We start from the raw sequence: 20,397 nt of genomic DNA, 5'->3' as shown, positions 1-20,397 counted from the left end.
ATAAAGCTTTGACCGAACTGGAGGTTGACAGTGTACGGGGAAGACTAACAAAAAGCATTACATCAATAGGGAAATGGTTTACTAGTTTTGGAATGAGTTTCTTAGGACAAATAATATTACCAATAGTTGTGATGATGACAATAGTATTGTTAGTAATGATCATATGCAAGTGTTGCAGAAGCAAAGGGAAAATAGGGATACATACAGATAGGGGAAAGAAACGAAAGAGGGAATATGAAGAAATTCCGTTAGAAGAGATGAAAGGGAAGCTATACAAGAAAAGTAAAGATTTAGAAGGAAAATAAGTAACTGACGAAATGGGGAGAGAAGGAGAATACTGAGAATTGCTAAAGTTGGCATCTGGGAAGGGTTGGGTAATTTTGTGATGGCTCAAATATGCCATCAGAGAGGGGATTGATGGAGCAAGGACTCGTAGAGCAGAGACTGGCTCAGAAGCAATCCACTCGTTTAACTCACTAATAAAGTTATTAATATGTTTTGTGAAAACTAATACGCAACACACTAACAAGGGGGTTAATGAAGCTTGCTTATGTGTGTACTAACGTGGATAACGGAGAAAAAGGACTAATACCGCTTTAAATGGAGAAACTGTTGTGTGCATGTGTCAACTACATCTACATAGGATGACGTGGTAATGCTTGGAGGGAAATTCTGGCGCATAAGCAGAAGATACTAAAATGGAGTCTTGGAGACTCACGTGCATGACATCTGCTTGTTTGAACTAAATCGAGTGGTTTTACTAATGCTAATGGGGGGAAAATACATTAATAAATTAACTGGGATAGTGTAGAGGTGGGTGGTATACAGTGCAAACACTTTCTTTTTGAAAGTAACATCTGTCATCTGACTTTTGTCACGAAGCTCAAGTATGCACACTGAGTGAAGCCATGAAGGCTATGACTAAGATGTTGAACTGGAGCCAAGGACAAGTATTACACCCTGAGAGCGGATGTAGAAAGGTCAATGATGAGGACTCTTATTCATAGTGTTATTAAATTTTTTAAAGTGCATCAAGAATCCGTATGAGAACGAAATTTATGAATATAAATTAAGGGGATGGGTTTGTGAACAATAGTTGAACTGATTTTACTGACATGTAAGCATGGTGTGATGGAGGTTCCCCCTTGCCTGACCAATCAGATTTCGTATTTTTACGACATTGAAACCTTAGTGGCTGGATATATAGAGAACGAAAGGTATAATTTAGATAGCCTTAAGATAGCCGTAGTTAGTGAGACAGAGATTGAGATTGTGATGCAGTCTTTGCTGCGGGAAATACTGTTTCTGAGAGAGATGCTGTGAGATGCTGATGAAGAGCTGATTGCCGAACCTGAAGCAGAATTTTCTATCCTAATTTAATTGGGTTAGATCAGAAGATCGCGGAAGAGTCTCGAGGAGGAAGAGAGTGTCGGAGAGGGGTGCGAAGCAACCATAGGTATTCTAGAGAGGTCAACTATCCTGTCCTGAAGACTGTCTCCTGACCTAGCCCAGGGGACCCTTACCAGCCCTTTGGCCAGGGAAGTTGCTCTTCCACACCATCCTTGGTAACTATAATTACTCGTTATTTGATGAATGTTCTTTTCTCTCTGTCCTCTTTCTCTCTGCGTATTGATTATTGCATGAGTCCGAGTCATATGTATGGTGATAATGAATTGAATTTCCTCTCCAAAGAATAAAGATGACTGCACTGTATCGAGTTGTTCACATGCACTTAATTTTGATAACGATTTAAACCTTCTCTTGAGTCTGTGGTTATTTACTCATAATAAATGAAAGTTAAAGTTATGTTAATTATCACCATCAACTAGTTCAACTAATGGTCCATGCACAGATGAAAGAACTTGTTGATCTGTGAAGGGTTAGTTAAGTGGTGAATGAAAATATTGGTTAAACTATTCCTAAACAGTTTGTTAATTTAAACGTAGAAACCCCCCTTAACCAACCAGCGGTTTCTACCACAGTCTGTCTACCCAGATGTGCTCATTAAGCCCCCTCAAGTGCACACACATCCTAAACAGTTTTCCCACTAGATCTCCTCAATGACACCAGCTTCAAGCAGTCTCTTGAGTTCTTGCTCCAAAGACTCCATCATTAAATGCAGTACCTTTCTTAATTCAGCCACAAAAGGCTGGGCTCTGTGTTTTAAAACAATTTTGTGCTCAAAATCTTTCAATAAACCCAGATTTTTGCTGGCTACCTTGGGAAATTGGGAACATACATCAGGTGGCTGGCAAGTGGACGGCAGCACCACTTTCTCAGGAGTATTGGCATTCAATGTAATGCCCATGTCCCTTTGGTGTCTCCACCCAAGCAAGTTATCTCCTCTGTTAGCAAAATAGACCTTCCCTACTGTCTTCCCTGCCCTTAAACCGTATCTTCATTAAAGCGTACCCCACTACATCAATTTTAAATCCACCATTCCCCACCGGATTGATATCTGGTGCAAACTCAATCTCTTCTATACCAAATAAGGCTTCCCAATTCTTATCACCCACCATCGTGTAAGGCAATCAAGAATCAGCCAACACCGACAGTTGTTTTCCTTCAACCACGATCTCCCATTCAGGCATTTCCAATTTGTCACCATCTATTACCACATCTTCTCTTACACTCAACATAATCTTCCTTTCTTCCTCCTGACAATGCCCAACCTGACTCTTGGCACTGCGACACACACGAGCATAGTGTCCCTTTATCCCTCAATTTTTGCACACCGCAAATCTTGCAAAACAACTTTGACTATTAGACAAGTGCCCATCACTTCCGCACCTGAAACACTTTAAACCACTGGTAGTGCATCCAACATTCAAATGTTCTTTTCCAAACATTTTTTTGTGCATTTCACCACTGCTCTGTTTTTTATTTCACCTCCCTTATCACCAGCTCGCTTTATTTCATGAAAAACAGCCTCATCAGGTGCCACAACATTGTTTTAGTCCTCTCGCATCTCGCGTACCCACATAATTGTGTTCTCTAACCCTTCCACAATATCTATTGTTTCTGTTAGATCTGGATTCTTAGCAAGAAGTTTTTCTTGAATTCTGACATCATTGGTGCATCTAACTATTTGATCCCTTACTAGAAGATCAGTGAGTTGTTCAGATTCACAAGTGCGCGCTAGCGTTTTTAGGGTTGCTACATAACTTCCAATTTTCTCTTGTTTACCTTGAACCCTTGTGAAAAACTTGTGCCGTCTAGCCCCACAATAATTTTAGCTCCAAAATGCCTTTTCAACATCAGGACCGACATATCGAACACATTGTCTGGTTCGCCTGTACCACGCCCCAAAATAATTTCATCCAGACTCTCATACACGTCTAACTTCAATCCCTAAATTACGTAACAAAAAAACTGCCTGTTTCGTGAGGGCAGAACATTTCTCACCCACCAATGGTAGGAAAATATGAATCAAATAAAAGTTTCCATCTGTTGCAAGGCAAAATGGGATCACCTTTATCAGAGAGAAACTGTGGTGGATGGGACATGCTAGATGATGCCATACATAAGGAATAATTAACACGTATAAGTAAGAAGGGAGAAGAGGACAAGAGAACATAGTAAAAATGACATCTAAATTAATAACTGCTATAGAGTGTGATTAAAGCAATACTAACAGTATACAATGTATAATGCCAGAATGCAAACACTATAACAAGCGTTAAACCTTTAAAGATTTAAAGATGATTATTGAGCAGGTGTGCTACTTCTTGAACCATAATCCAATGAGGTGTGCACATCACCGTGCTACTCACATTGCTTCTTAGTAGAAATTGATTTGAAAACCAATAGGTGTGCGCATTACTGCACTGCTCAGAACTCTTTGAAGTTGAAGAATCACTGTTGCATGCATATTATTGTCTTGACTCGTGCTTTTTATAATAATCGAATTATGTAAAGAAAGGTGTGTGCATCACTGCGCATGTCAAAAGATGAACGTTAGGTTGAAAGGGTGTGCGCATTACTGCAATGCCCAGGAAATGAATGCTTCAACCAGAAGACTTCACTTTACATCTTCTGCTCCATGACCCGGTAGTGCCAATGGTGTCTCCGTGTCTGATGGGAACTGCCGACAAAAATGTTTAATCTGCCAAAACGTGAAAGACACCACGGGAAAACAATGATCCAATCCGGCAGCGATGAAGACTTAAAGTGTCTGACTCCTTACTCCTCGGACACGTACTTCCTGCAAGGCACTGTTGCGTCACAAAAGCCGCTGCTGGGACTTGAAGTAAGTGCACGTGAATGGAATGCCTGCTGTCACACATCGTAATGAAATTTAAAAGGCAGCAAAGTTGGTAACGGTCCGTCCAGTAAAGTAAATGACTCTTCTTTCAGTCTTAGATAAAACAAATAACTACGAAAATTCAGGTGAGAGGGTGTTGTATGACTGATGAATTCAGGAAGCAGTATTTCTGAATGTAATCTTTATTTCTGTAGATTATAAATGCACCCACGGAGGACGCCGCCGCTCTGCTCCAGGACTCCGAGCAACTGACTATCGTTGCCGAGAGTACTAGATTCGAACGGGTACATGGAATACAGAATCCCACTTGAGGGAATACAATCGATGTGCTCTCGTGCTAGGCACAGCACGAGAGCACAAGGGTAATATACAACAACTTCTCCCCCTTCACAATGTTTTAGACAAATGAAAGAACTAAATAAAATTGGAAATTAAAGAACAGGAAAAAATTGACATTTCAACCCAAAACATAATCATTGAATCTAACAGGTAATTTTCTACATCTGACAGAAGATCCAGTGGTTTGATGACGAACTTCATCAACACCTTCAGAAGACATGGAAGGTGAGGAAGAAGTTGTAGGAGGATCTGTTTGACCGGAAAAAGAACAAAACGTGGAGGTAATGTTAGAAGACGGAACATCTAACCAAAAAGACCATTCACATTGATCAAATTGTTCCTTTGACAATTTCAACAAAGAGCGTGCTTGTGCATTAGATAAAATAACTAAAGCTCTTTTGTTCCACCACCCTCTACTGCCAAGTAAAGCGGATTCTTTGCTAACGGACGTAACTTGAACAGGAGAGGAAAACTTAGAGAGTCCTTTTGAAACTCTTTTTGGGTTTCTAATTAGAACCCAGTCTCCAATTTTTAAATCAACAGAACTGAAACATTTATGAAAATCATGCTTGTCTCTCATGACGTTTTGTTTTTGTGCCACTCTATTTGATAAACTAACATCATGTGACTTATTACTCTCAATTACTTTGACATTAGGATCACTTTTGAAATTCTTTTGAGATAACCATTTGGGGCACAATTTGGTATGAACATCCCTATTCCTTAACAAAGAAAAAGGAGACACGCCAGTAGTACTATGAGGGGAGATGTTATACGACCAAAATTTATCCTCAACAAAGCTTTTAACGTCTGAATGAGAGGAAAGGACTGTTTGAACAGCATCTTTGACAAGTCTATTGGCACGCTCTACCAAACCATTGGAAGAGGGCGAGTAGAGAGCAACTTTAAAGTGGACAACATCATGTTCAGATAAAAATGAGGAAAATTTCTCAGAGACAAAATGAGAGCCATTATCTGAAACTATAACAGATGGGCAACCTTCAATTATAAACAAATTCTTCAAAAATCTTATAGCATTGGCAGAAGTTGGTGAGTCACAAAACATGTGATATACCCACTTGGAGTGATAATCAATCAATAAAATAACATACTTCATATCAAGAGAAAGCAATTCAAATGGTCCAGAAAAATCTATGCTAACTTTTTCTCATGGCTTATCTGGAAAGGGAACAGGATGGAGGGGAGTACTCATGAGTTTCCATTTTTTATCTGAAAGCAAACACTCGTTACAAGAATCTATAAAAAACTTTACTTGCGACTCAATTGAAGGCCACCAGTAATGAGATTTAATTAGTTGTGACGTTTTAGTGATGCCTAGATGACCTTGGTGTGCAAATTTAATGATATCAGGTCTGATGTCAGAAGGGGGAACAAAAAGATCATGTCTCATTATTAAATTATTAACTAATGATAGTTCAGAAGAGACCATGGCAAATGCCTTTAAACCATTGGGCAATTTCCTACTTTCCGGCCAACCTTTAGATAAATACTGTGCAACCAGTTTTAAGTCACCATCCTTGTCATAAGCTTTAGACCAAGATTCCTCTGTGATACAGGGACATAATTTAGTAGCATCAAGTGTGGCAACAACACACTCAATGTCACCAAAATCCTCGAAGTCTGAAGAATCATCAAGTGCCATTCGAGACAAACAGTCAGCTCGAAAATTCTTCACTCCCGATATATGTTTAATATTAAAGTGAAACTCATGTAATTTAGACAACAATCTGACCAATCTTGACGAGGCCTTACCCAGGCCATCCCCGTTAAGAAGTTGAGTGAGGGGTTTGTGATCAGTGAATAAATCGAATTCACGCCCCCAAATATAGTTCTTAAATTTTTCAATGGCCCACACACAGGCTAATGACTCTCGCTCAATTGTGCTATAGTGTGTTTCTGAACTCTTAAGTCTCCTAGAAGAAAAAGCAATTGTATGTTCCTGCCCTGATACCCATTGTCCTAAGACGGCACCTAAACCAGTCAGGCTGGCATCAACCATTAAAAAACATTTTGCAGAACCATCAAAGGGTTGTAAGGCAGGTGCATTAACAATCATGTTTTTAATTCGAACAAACGATGTATCAGCTTCATTAGTCCATTCAAACTTTGAACCTTTACGTAAGAGTGAACGGAGTGGTTCTACAATTAGGGCATAGCCTTTTACAAAGCGGGCATAATACTCCGCCAAGCCAAGGAAAGAGCGAAGGGCATCTTTGTCAACAGGAGGAGAGGCACCAGTAATAGCTTCAATCAGAGATGATTTGGGTTTTATACCTTCAGAGGTCAAAGTATGACCTAAGTAATCTAAAGATTGGGATCCAAATTGACATTTATCAGCCCTGACTGTCATGCCTGAGTCATTGAGTTTGTTCAAAACAGCAGTCAGATGTGATAAATGGGATTGCCAATCAGGAGAAAAAACCAAAAGGTCATCTTGATAGGCCTGCACGCCGGGCATGGATTGAAAAAGATGATCCATGATCTTTTGAAAAACACTGGCTGCAGAAGCCAGGCCAAAAGGAAGCTTTAAATATTTGAAATCTCCAAAAGGGGTAACAAAAGTGGTAAGATCTTGGGAAGTTTTGGTGAGGGGAACTTGATGGTATGCCGAACGTAAATCAATTAAGGAAAAATATTTTGCCCCACCCAAATTGGCAAGGAGATCCTCAATTTTGGGGAGGGGGTGGCAGTCAACCAGAATGTTTTTGTTTAATGTGCGTAAATCGGCACACAGCCTGACCTCGCCATTCTTTTTTCGCACGATAACGATGGGCGAAACCCATTCAGAAGAATCTGAAGGAGCAATAATGCCATCGTTTTTAAGAGTAGAGAGAACAGATTTTAGTTCATCCCTCGCGCTGATGGGAACAGGCCTAACTTTATGAACTATAGGTTGAGCACATGTTTTCAGTTTGATTTCATGTTGAAAACCCTTCACGGTACCTGGTTGATTTGAAAAAACATTTGGAAATTTATCCAGAACTTGTTTAATGTCAGATTCATGATCATTGACAACAAGACATTCAGGCACAAAAGATGGAGCAGGGGAATAATCTTCAGGAGGATCGCCAACTCTTATTAGATCATCAGAACCAGGTACCAAATACAGGCCCATTTTGGCGAGATCTTGCCATCCTACTATATTGCGACCTTTGATAGCCACATAAATCTTGGTAACAATTGATCTTTCCAGGCATTCCAACCTGTAATTGAAATACCCAAGCATGATGATGTCAGATTCACCGAATGCCTTAGGACTGACATCTGATTTTTTTAAAGAAACGGAGTTGTTCCATTTCTCATGAAATACAACGTCCGATAAAATAGTTATAGGAGATCCAGAATCTGCCATAACCAGGATTTCTATTTCACCAAAAAGTGCCGTACAGAAAGGACCTTTAACTAATTTGGGTGTATGAATATAGTTACAGTGAATAGAAACAACCATGTCTTGAAACTCATCTATGCAATCATCAACCTCAGTGCATTCAATATTATTAACGGAAGGTCTGAAAGGTTTTTTAACAGAATGACACAGACCCTGAAAATGACCCAATTTTCTGCATAACACACATCTCTTGCCAAGTGCTGGGCAAGAGGGATTGTGGCCAAGATGAAATTTTGAACTGCACCTGTAACAAAAGGGGTTAGATTTCTTGGGTGTTTGTTTAAAAGATCTGTTTACGTTAACATTGTTAACAGAATTGGGACTACCATGAGTTGCCGATTGAAAAGGAACACAAGGTTGGTCTTTCTGAAGAGCATTGGATGTTGTAATAGATCTCTGAATGCTCTTTGCTATGTCAATGGTTTCTTGAAGTGTAGGTTTTTTACAACTTAATAAGCGTTGTTGAATTTTCTTTGAATAACAAGAAAAAACAAATTGATCCCTTATGTAAATATCAGGGTTTGACTCAAACTCGCATGTTGAGGCCAAAATCCTTAATTGAGCAATATATTCCACAATAGATTCGTCTTCTTGCTGTTTCCTTTTAAAGAAATTATGTCTTTCGAGCATTTCGTTAGGTTCTTCACCATAATGCCTTGCCAGTCGAGACAAAGCTTCTTTGTATTCGTCCCAATGATCACCTGCATCACCAGTGGGAGTGGGAGATCTCGGTAAATTTTCAAAAACGTTCTGTGCAGCAACCCCTAAGCATCCATATAATATGGCAACTTTCCTTTCAGGGCTAAACTTTACAGCGTCAATTGCCACAATATGATTGGCAAAGGCTCTTACCCATTGACGCCATGGAATGGCTGGTTTGCCAGGTAATTGAAGAAAAGGTGGAGGTTGTGCAAATTGTTGTGAAGAAGCCATCAATATATAGGTTGATTCTTAGAGTTGAGAATTACAGAAACTTAAATATCAACTAAACAATTAAATTATAATAAAATTGTATGAGTTTGTATAATAAATCAAAGAAGTAACAAGTATGTGAACTTGTTTAAAAGATAAAAGCAGGTGCAGGCAAAGGTGTGCCTGTCATCGATTGAAACATACCTTTGAAGAGAATGTTTGAATAAATAGTCAAAATCCAGGTGGTTGGTATTTGTGGCGTAAAAGTACAATGTACTTCGAGGCGAGGGTTAAATTAGCTGAAAAACGGTCTTTACGAGAAAATCTTCCCCGTGTATCTTCATATCCAGGCAACCTCTAAAATGGCCGCCCAACGTGAGCGTGATGACGTTACAAGCGCAGGGGACGCTGGAGCGTGTAAGTGTGAGGCGTCGCGTAGGATGATCGAATGGGGTGATCAGGAGATTCGGAGCTGCGCAGGCTGAATACTCACGGCCTTGAGATTGAAGTTTGCCTTGAATCTTGGGATGGTTAAGGAACGTTCACCAATTCGGAAACCGACCTTTCACTGGGGCTGAAGATTTGGGAGTTCAGCATTGTGAATAGGCGGATCTTCGTTTGGGGTGTTGAGGTTTCGAAGTTTCGCCGAGGAGTTTTTCGGTGGGTGCTTCAGGTAGGTTCTTTACCCGCTGTCGCCAAATGTTGTATGACTGATGAATTCAGGAAGCAGTATTTCTGAATGTAATCTTTATTTCTGTAGATTATAAATGCACCCACGGAGGATGCCGCCGCTCTGCTCCAGGACTCCGAGCAACTGACTATCGTTGCCGAGAGTACTAGATTCGAACGGGTACATGGAATACAGAATCCCACTTGAGGGAATACAATCAATGTGCTCTCGTGCTAGGCACAGCACGAGAGCACAAGGGTAATATACAACAAAGGGGCTCTTCAGTAATAAATATTAACCACGGTACAAGGCAGTTGTACCGTTTCACATTAATGTTAGGAGGCAATCTTCACCAAACTTGAAAATCTGTGGGGCCATGGGGAAACCGGTGGTCTACAAGTAGCTGTCCCCAGCAGGCGGTCTTCGCCAATGTTAAGGTAAATACATTACACGTGCAGCAAATCCATTTCCAGACGTTTATTCAGTAATAGCAAATAGGACCACAGTCCAACAGCAGCTCAGCCTCCAACTGACCGCACAATCCCTAGCATTCCACCAGCCCCAGCATAGCAGATTGTTATGTCACTGGTGACAACTAGAATGTTATGGTTGCCCAGCAACTGAGCTAAGGGTAAGGGATGCAAGACCCAGGCACTGGGCAGAAGGACCATGAGTACAAACCACAACCATGGTGTTCCCTAAGAGTCATGTTAGGAGGCAGGTAAAATAAGTTGGTGGTGTTCCTCTGATGAGATTGTTTCAAAAAGTTATTTATAGTTAACATTTCAGATATTTAATCTTTCGCTTATTTAAAGTCAAGAGACTTGTGTATCCAACACCAAAGTGAGGAGTTTTGTTGGCTGTTGTCCACTTACAAGTACACAAACTGTCCAAATTATTTTATTAATATGTTCATCAATGATCATTTAACTCTGTTGTAGAGAAGAATGCATGCTGCCTCTTTATCCATATCAAGGAAGAATTAGCTAAATTGGGGACCACCAGCACTAAAGAGTGCCTCCTTTGCCATAGTAATGAGATGTGTGACAGCAGTATTAGATTTTCAACAGCCAACTGTGCAAGTCAATACCAACGTACTAAAAGAGGCTTTACAGTCAAGACAAATTTAGTGAGACTATTGGATCGAGCTGTGTACGTTTTTGATGGAAGTCACGGGCATTTAAGTTAAGGTAAGCCCCATGCTTATATTTTTTGGACTACGCCAGAACTGTTTTACTTGACTTGACATTGTTATTTCAAGATTTATTTTTTAAACAATCTTATTGGGGAGACGGAAGATTTGCAGGTCCCCCCTCTTTCATCTGATTGCATTAAAAATATAATATCCACAAGTCAGTTTGACATAGCCTGTGATCCTAGCAGCCAGGAGAAAGTATGGGCAATATTAGTCAATTGGAGTCAAAGTCCCAGGGGTCCAATGATTAAGCATGGCTTTTAGTACTGGTCCCTTGTTTGCTACGGGCACACTAGTGAAGAGTTGGAAGTGGAACCAGCTTTTTCTTAGATGGAAGGGCCCTATTCCTGGCTATGGTATCTGGCAAATGGGAATAGGGTATCACCAACAAGAGAATTTGCAGAATGAGGACACAAAAAAAAATACAAATTTAGTCAGAACCATTGCTTCATTTAATAAAGCCGTAACTGACACCATTTTGAGCACCTGGTCTAAGCCCTTTTCATGTCCACCAGTGAGCAGGCAGTTTGTCAGACGCCACAGCCTGGTGCCAAGAGACCCTGCTTCCCTGACGCATCGTCCTACACTAGAGAGTTTGGTGGCTCAAGCGTCCACCAGTAAGGTGAACCCTCTTGACAAAGAGTCAAAACATATTGAGACATTTGGGAAACTATGTTTTCCTCGGCCTGTCTAGTCCTCCGGTCAGTCAATGCTAGCTGGGGAGATATACCCATGCTTTATGAGACATGGTTGATGAAATCTTTCCAGCAGTCCCTGAGGACTTTCGGACCAATTTGGCTCCAACCATCCAGGACAGTCAGAACACTTCAAAGTACATTATCCACTCTGTACTGGAGAGGACCATCTGCTTCTGCAGAGCAGTTAGTGTTGGTGGCATGCTTGGATGAGATCCACTGGCTTCTCTAGGAATGTGCAAGCCTCAATAACAGACATGCATTTTGATGGGTCTCACCTGTTCATCAAAAAAAGCCAATTCAGCATTGAAACATTTTAAAGAAAGCCAGGCCACAGCACATTTACTACGTTTTATTACGTTTGCGAGACAGTATACTCAGCTGTTTTACCCCTTTCTAGGCTACTCCAGAGGTTTGACATGCCACGCATGCAAAGACCCACCGCCACCACAACAGGCGCTCCAATCTGTAGCAAGGTTCTTTAGTTGAAATGACTCCTTATTTCTTGGAGAGAAGATTTATTCTTAGATCAACAGACCCACGACAGCTCCCTCAGGCAGCAGGACAGTCTATGAGTAGAGCACATGAAGGATCTAGAATCCCAATGAGAGTGACACTATGCATTCTATCTAATACATTCTATAACCACAAGGCTATCTAGGACAATGTATAATTATCATATACCTACCCACATACTATACACCCCGTTCATATAATAATATATTTTTTTTAAAAACAGATCAATAATGAACGAAATCTCTAGAACGAAAAAGGAGCAGTCCTAATTCTACAACTACTTCTTAATTGTCCGTTATCACCAGCACCACAGGTGATGTTGGCATCAACTTCTCTCAAGACACTAGGATTGGAAACACTGTTGCCATCCTCTCTTTCGTTCACAGGACAAGAAGAATAAACACTAATGGCCACACTACGGCGAACATGTGTCAAATTTCCCAGATCAAACCAATTGTCATCTGCAACCCTCACACTACTTTCATTACAACAATTTACTCTTTGGGATGGGATATGATCTTGGCTTGTTCCTCACTCACCTTAATCGGAGCATTCCGGTTCCACCATCCTCTATCCTGTAATAAAACTGCAATCCTGGAAACTTTAACAACTCTGACACGCTCAGTAAATGTAGATTGCCCCTTACTCACCTTAACGGGCTTCTTAATGAGCACCCAGTCGCCAGGAACTAACAGTTTCCTTGACATGCATTCTTCTGTCATAATACTTTTGATAAGAAGCTTGTTTTCCCTTCACCTGTTCTCTTACCTTCTTTATATCCAAACAACGCGCTTGACCTACTCTATCCATTAGCCAAAAAGGACTCAAAAGAGGAATGGGCTTCTGACCTCTAAATAGTACATACGGAGAAACATCAGTGGTAGAGAGAGGTGAAGAATTGTAGCCCCAGACCTTATGATGCAGATACTTGGAAACATCCAGTTTGTTAGCAATGGCAGTTTGTACCCCTTCCTCCAATAACCTGTTAGCGCTTTCCACAAGACCATTGGAAGCAGGACTAAATAAAGGCACAAGAATGTGTCTAATCATGTTTTTTTCGAGAAAATTTTCCATCTCCTCTGAAACAAAATGTGTTCCATTATCAGTAACTACTTCCTTTGGTAAACCCTCAATCAAAAAACACGTTCCAAAAACAAAATGACAGAAGCAGAGTCCGCATTTCTTACAAAAGCAAAGTATAAACACTTCAAAAAGTAGTCAATAACTATGGTAAGAAACCTTTTGTCACCATCAAGCATATTGAAAAGTCCAGAAAAATCTAACCCCAACTTCTGCCACGGACCTCTGGGCCAATCCACAGGACATAAAGGAGCAGTAGAGGCTTTCCAATATTTGTCTTAACATAGACACTCAGCACACTTATCCACAAAAGATTTGATCTGTCCATCAATACCAGGCCACCAATAAGTTTGCTTAATTTTCCTTACAGTACCCGAAATACCTACATGCACATCATGAGCCAAAGAAATAATTTTACTCCTCAAACCTGTAGGTGGAACAAAACGGTCTTGCCTGACTAAAAAATCATTAACAACAGAAAGTTCAGAGGCTACTTGTGAAAAACATGTATCTACCATTGACATACTCCTGTCACAGGGCCAACCATTGACTAAACATTTCTTAACCTTCTTTAAACACACATCCTTGTTGAAACATTCAAACCATTCATCTTCATAAATAGTAATGTCTTGTATAACATCATTCACCGTAAGCACACACTCAACATAATCATCCTTAACAGGACCCTCAATGTCACTACTTTCAAGCGGCAAACGTGACAGACAGTCTGCCCTGACATTTTTGCCACCAGGAATATACTTATTGTCGAAGGGAACTCTTGCAATCTCACTAATAATCGGATGAGTCTAGAGGATGCCTTATTTGTACAACTATCTCCTAACATGTAAATAAGTGGTTTATGGTCCGTAAATAATTGAAACCTGGTTCCCCATATGTACATCTTAAAAATGCCAACCGCCCATGAGCACCCTAAGGCCTCCCGTTCAATAGTGCTATAATTCATTTCAGCACTGGTGAGAGTTTGTGAAGCAAAAGCCACAGAATACTACTGACCATTGATCACTTGATTTAAAACAGCACCTAAACCTTTGGAACTGGAATCCACTCTAACAATATTTGTCTCACCATGTGTAAAGGGTCTGATAGTAGGTGCTTCTAAAATCAGTTTTTTAACTAAGTCAAATGCATGTTGTGTTTCATTAGACCAAACATACCTGCCATTTTTCTTCAATAAATTTCTTAGCGGCTGCACAATAATAGCATACCCCTGCGCAAACTGAGCATAATATTCACTAAATCCTAGAAATGCCCTCAAAACATCTTTGTCCAAACGTGTGGGTGCGTCATTGATAGCAGAGAGTAAAGATGACTTAGGCTTTATTCCATCACTTGAAATATTGTGTCCTAAATTGTGTCCTAAATAATCAACTTTCTGGGTGACAAATCTGCACTTGTTTCTATTAACAGTCCTACCAAATGCACCTAGTTTGCCTCACGACTTTCTCCAATGAAGCAATAAAGCATAATGTTGGACTAATGTCTCAGAATAAATAAGTATATTGTCTTCAAAAGCTTGGATACCCTTTTCATGTGCAAACATTTGATCCATAAGTCTTTGAAAGACACTGGCCGCAGATGCCAATCCAAATGGCATTCTTATATACATATACACACCAAAAGGAGTGACAAACGTTGTTAAAGGTTGTGAATCAATGGATAAAGGAATCTGGTGATACGCAGAACGCAAATTAATAGTGGTAAAATACTTGCTACCGCCCAGTTTAGGCAGCATCTCTTGGATTTTGGGAAGTGGATGACAGTCAGCTACAATATTACGATTGAGAACTCTTAAATCCGCCCATAGACGGATATCCCAGAACTCTTGCGTGCGACCACAGCCTCAGAAACCCATTCTGAAGACTCATTGGGTGTTATGATATCTTGGGAACACATTTCATCTCAAAGTTTTTTAAGGTCATCACAGGCAGAAAGGGGAACTGGCCTAACCTTCTGAATCACAGGAATTACATTGTTCTTCAACTTGATAGTGTGTTGGAACCCTTTGACTAAACCCACCTTATCACTGAAAACACTGGCAAATTTAGAGAATAAGTCACTCAAAGCAAATCCTTGGCGGTACTTTGTTGCGCATCACTTGCAGAACATTGTTCACCGGCAAGAACTGGTACATCAGCCAAAGCCACAGGTTTATCATGGCCCGGTTTCAAAATAATACCTAAACTAGCCTGATTTTGCCAGCCTAGATCGTCATGACCATTGAGTGCCATGTAAACCTTGGTGTAAATGTCTCTATCCTTAAATCTAATGTATTCAGAAAAGTAACCGGACATAAGTAGATCATATTCTCCAAATGCCTTGGGATTAACATCGGAGGGTTTGAAGAAAGTCTTCTTGAAGGTATTCTCATCCAAAATAGTGATAGGTGAACCAGAATCAGTCATGACACTTATGTCAAACAAACCAACACGTACATCACACATTGGTCCTTTACACATTCTGACGTTATTACCTAAAGTATTAATTTCTACAGTCAACAAGGCATTATTCATTGCATCACATAATGACTCATCTTCAACAGTAAGATGACTAACATTACTTTTCTCTTTGAAATACCTACAAACAGTATAAAAATGTCCAATCTTTTTACAGCTTATTCATCGTTTACCTTGTACTGGACAATTAACGTTGTTACCCATGTGATACTTGGACCCACATCTGTAACATGACCCTTTTCTTTCAACACTTGTCTTAGTTTTAGGTTTAACAGACACTGCACTTATATCAGATTCAATAGAATTACTGGAAGATGTAATATGCATAACTTTGTTACTCTCTGAAGATTTGCTAGTACCATCTTGTGTTAAGATTTATAGAAGAAATTACAGAGCCTTCCATGCTAAGTGCAATATCCATCACTTCCTTTAACTCACACTTGGAAGCCAAAACCTTTAAAACCGCTAAGTTATCTTCAATAGACTCATCTTGTCTATGTTTACGTTTGAAAAACATTTGTCTTTCTACCATTACGGAAGGTTCATCGACATAATGTTTACCCATACGAGCCACAGCTTCAGAAAATACATTCCAGGTCTCATCACCAGTTGGAAGTTTATCGAAAACCTCTTGACCAGCGCTACCTAAATGATTAAATAATAGTGCCCTTTTTCTAAAAGCAGAATACTTGGATGCGTCAAATGCTTCCATGTAATTATCAAAAACTCTATACCACTTGTGCCAAGGGGTGAGTGATTTACCAGAGTTTTGTAAGAATGGGGGTGGTTGCATAACATTACTATTAGAAGCCATGTTATAAATGCTTAGAATAGTAAATAAATGAAAAATTAATATTAGCGTAAACACCACCAAACAGTAATAAATAACCAAGTCAAAATGTGTGCATGTCACAGAAAAAGCGTTGGAGGAGACTGTCATAAGTGTGTGCTTGTCACAGTAACAAGCGTTGCAGGAGTCCCACAGTATGTTGAGCTTGGGAAACGTGGACCAACCTGAAATACATGATGAGAAAATAATCAGTTTGTGTGTCTGTCACAGAAGTGGCTTTGAGATAATACAATTAACTTGAAAATGACAGACTCAGCGGGTGAAACCGTTGAAAATGGAAGTGTCAGAATTCTCAGAAGTGTTCCGGTAAAGATAGGCAAAGAAAGCTGGTGCCTATCACGGAGGAAAATACTGAAGAAACAATGTGGAAGATGGAGAGTTCCTTGTAAAGCTTCCCAAAGAGTCAAAAGGGCCGCCAAAACATGACGCTCACTTGAGTCATATGATATTTATGAAGATGGACGTACTGACAATGCGTAGAAACCAGAAGAAAGGCAACCGTGTGAAGCGTGACAGGAACAGCGGACTTGGCAACATGGAGCGCATGCAGACGTAAAGGCATCAGCATTCATCCACAGAGGAAAGTGCAGGAGCCATGGAAACATCCGCGAGGCAGTGGCGTCACGCGAGCAGGCAAAATTCAAAGGTGCACTGCAGCAAACCGCTAATCACCAACGGATATTACGGTAAGATCCCAAGCCATAGGACAGTCAATCCAATGATCCAAAACTGCACAAACAGTACACGCATTGCAAACGTGAAATAGACATGCACAGCAAGTTTGAAAGAAAGTCAAATGAATAAAATTCACGTGAGTCGGACGTTGATCCAGCGTAGCATTCAGCTTCTTGAAAATGAAAATTTCTGTTGGTCGGTGGGTCCACAAGAGGTGAAATCGTCGCCAATAAATGTAGCAAAGTTCTTTAGTTGAATAAAGAAATGACTCCCTATTTCTTGAAGAAAAATGTATTCTCAGATCAGCAGACCCACAACAGCTCCAACAGGCAGCAGGGCAGTCTATGAGTAGAGCACATGAAGGATCTAGAATCCCAATGACAGTGGAAAAAATGCATTCTATATAATACATTCTGTAATCACAAGGCTATCTAAGACAATGTATAAATATTTACCTACCCATATACTACACAATCTATTTGGGTTGTGGATGAGGGGATCAAGCAGGCAACATTCATACCACTAGGGGCAGCAAACTTCCTAGTCTCCTGCCCCTCCGGCATCAGCGTCTAAGCCTCTTTAGTGTGCCCTTAGTGGCACACAACCACTCTGTGTGAGCATTTCCTCCAAGGCAAGCAGAATATAACATCTTTCAGGTGGGTGCTCCAGATTGTCCATTTGGGTTATACCCTACCATTCCTTTTCAGCCATCTTGCATTCCATTCAGGTTTGGGAGCAGACTACAAAAGACAGAGCCCTCTCCCTGCCCCACTCAGAGCTGACAGGGGTAACAGAGGCATTTTCTTAATGCACGTGTTTTCTGTTTATAGAATTTCAGCCATATAAAATATCCATGAAACATCTTTGTTACCACTGCCGAAGAAATTTTCCGGCATAAAGGTAATTAATAAAATTAGAATATGAGCCATGGATAATATATCTTGTTGCTATCGATTCATAGTGCATTAAAAATGGTAATCATTCCCGATTTTGGGATGCTATCCCATATTATTCTTTCTGTATACGAATTTATCAGCTATATTAATCCCTATAACTAATCTCAGTTTATTCTCGGTTCTTAGAACTACTTATCTTCATCTAAGAGCTTGAAACCTGTTCTTCTAAATAGAATCATCGATACCTACACTAGTTCTACATTACAGTTTAGAATAGGTGAGTACAATTACGAAATTAAGGAATCACATGCCCCGTATGTTTAAGATGGTATCCTGATATGATGAATAGTATCACCTTTCCTAGAAAATAATCAAGCATATCTATTAATTGCATATTTTTCAGAATGTATTGCCATTAAACCGGTCCGTCTTCGATCATTTGAAGGCATTGATCCAAGCGATTGTCTAGTAAGTGATTAATATAAAATAATATGATGAGATCAAAATTATCCTTATGACTCAAAAGTCAGGAATTAGGTTTTAAAATCGTTTGTCTTTTCAAAAATGTTATTGACCCTACAGACACTCTGTCTTATTTTGTTCTTTGTTGGTATTACATATGTCTCTAAGGGCCCTATGTCCTACCTTCTATCAATTACCCCACGCACTTTCTTCCTGAACTGGGTTTTCTCCCCAGTTTTAAAATGTACAAGGAAATGGATAACCCAATTTTGGGTTAATATTATCGATGTATTTTTTGCCAAATATAAGAGGTTATTAGGTTGTCACAGGTTTAGGTTATTTTAAATGTTTTATGAATGTATTTACTTCTTAATATTTCAGTTTAGATGACAAATTTGTTCTTTTTAATTTTAGAATATACTGTGGCTCCTCCAGAAGAAGGCGCTGGTCGCTGAAACGCGCGTCTAGAAAAATACATTAATTTTGCCACTTTTTATATTTGTGATTTTTGCTAGAAAATTATAATTGTGTTACTTTTTAGTGCATTGTTAATTAAGTTAATTTAAGTTTGTATTTTCATGTATTGTAATGCATTTTTTCGTAGTTTTAATTCATATTATTCTGTCTAAAATGTTGTCTGTTTTTAATATAAATATCATTACATGTTAGAAACTGGTCCTGTGTAGTCCCACCAATTTGCCATACCATAGTGCCTAGGTTGTTTTATTTCAATCAGGGGTAACAGATATATCAGTGCTGGGATGGAGAGGTCATCTGGAAGATGTGGAGATCAGAGGTCTCTGGTCTCCGGCAGACAGCCGTTTCCACATCCATTTACTGGAGTTACTGGCCACTTGCCTAACACTGAAGGCCTTCCTACCATCTATCAAAGGGAGCTGGTTCAAGTTCTTGCAGACAACACCACCACCATGTGGTACTGAAACAAGCAGGGTGGGTCAGGGCTCTGGTGGAGGATTGAAGCCTGGGTTTTTCTCATGAACCACCTGGCAGGGTCAGGGTGGACAAGATCAGCCGGCAGTGCCTGGTGGCTCACTAGTGGCAGTTACATCATGAGGTGGCATAGGGCATCTTTCAGCAATAGGGAGAACCATGGCTAGATCATTTTGCCATCACCGAGAACACGCAATGTCAAATGTTTGTGTGCTGGAGTTTCCAAGAAGACTATCTCTTTGAGACGTATTTCCAATAGAATGGAGCACGGGACTCCTGTACGTCTTTCTGCCGGTGACTCAATTCAGGGATTCTAAATTGCTTTTTACACTGTTCAAATAATTTAATATTTCCTTGGCTGAATAAGTTGCTTAGTATTCTACAGTCTTTATCTGTATAAAAAGGGACTTCATCTATAGCTGAGGAGAAAACTGGATTGTACATAACTAGAACATTCGGAGAGGGAAAGGAGGTGAGACCTTTCTGTACCGTATCCAGTCCCAGGTTTCAAATACTGTTTCATACAGCAGTTCACCAAACCCCCCAGCGAAGCTACGAACATCACACCATCCCAGGACCTCTGCAACAATCTCAGCTCCTACTTCCGCCTGAAAATCAAGACCCTCTACGACAACTTCAGCGAACAGACTCCCGACACCACCCCCCTCTCCACCACCAACAACCAGCCACCTGGAAACCTGCTTCCACTGAAGACACCACAACGACCAGAAAGAACGTCCACTCTGGAGCCCCCATGGACCCCTGCCCGCCGCACATCTACCACAGAGCTGCCGCCGCCATAGCACCCGAACTAGGCCGGACCATTAACGCCTCCCTTGAATCCGGCATCTTCCCCGATGACTGGAATCAGGCAGAGGTCAAGCCCCTCCTCAAGAAACCCTCATCCGACCCGAAGGACCTGAAAAACTACCGGGTCATCACTCTCCTTCCCTTCACAGCCAAAGTCGCCAAGAGATTCGTCAACGCCCAGCTGACCACCTTCATCGAA

Source organism: Lissotriton helveticus, chromosome 1_1, assembly GCF_964261635.1.
Source record: "Lissotriton helveticus chromosome 1_1, aLisHel1.1, whole genome shotgun sequence".
Taxonomy (NCBI): domain Eukaryota; kingdom Metazoa; phylum Chordata; class Amphibia; order Caudata; family Salamandridae; genus Lissotriton; species Lissotriton helveticus.
This window is presented reverse-complemented; position numbering follows the sequence as displayed.